The sequence below is a fragment of the Arachis ipaensis genome, chromosome B03, assembly GCF_000816755.2.
Source record: "Arachis ipaensis cultivar K30076 chromosome B03, Araip1.1, whole genome shotgun sequence".
NCBI classification, from domain to species: domain Eukaryota; kingdom Viridiplantae; phylum Streptophyta; class Magnoliopsida; order Fabales; family Fabaceae; genus Arachis; species Arachis ipaensis.
In genome coordinates, this window is record NC_029787.2 from 111,065,833 (window position 1) to 111,066,090 (window position 258).

A 258-nucleotide genomic window follows, 5' to 3' on the forward strand; every position below is an offset into this window, starting at 1 on the left:
ACCCGCGCGCGCAGGATGTTGTAGTATGCACTAATTAACATAATCAAATCAAATTCACATACATACATACATACGTACATACATACATACATAGTATATAAAAGCAGGATATTATAGTATGCCCTAATTAACATAATCAAATCAAATAGTACAAATTATAACACAGTTGCATATTAATAATTTAAATTTAGTTAACATATTTCTTAAAGATACAAATTAAAATTATTAATAAAAAAATTATTATAAAAATATGCATAA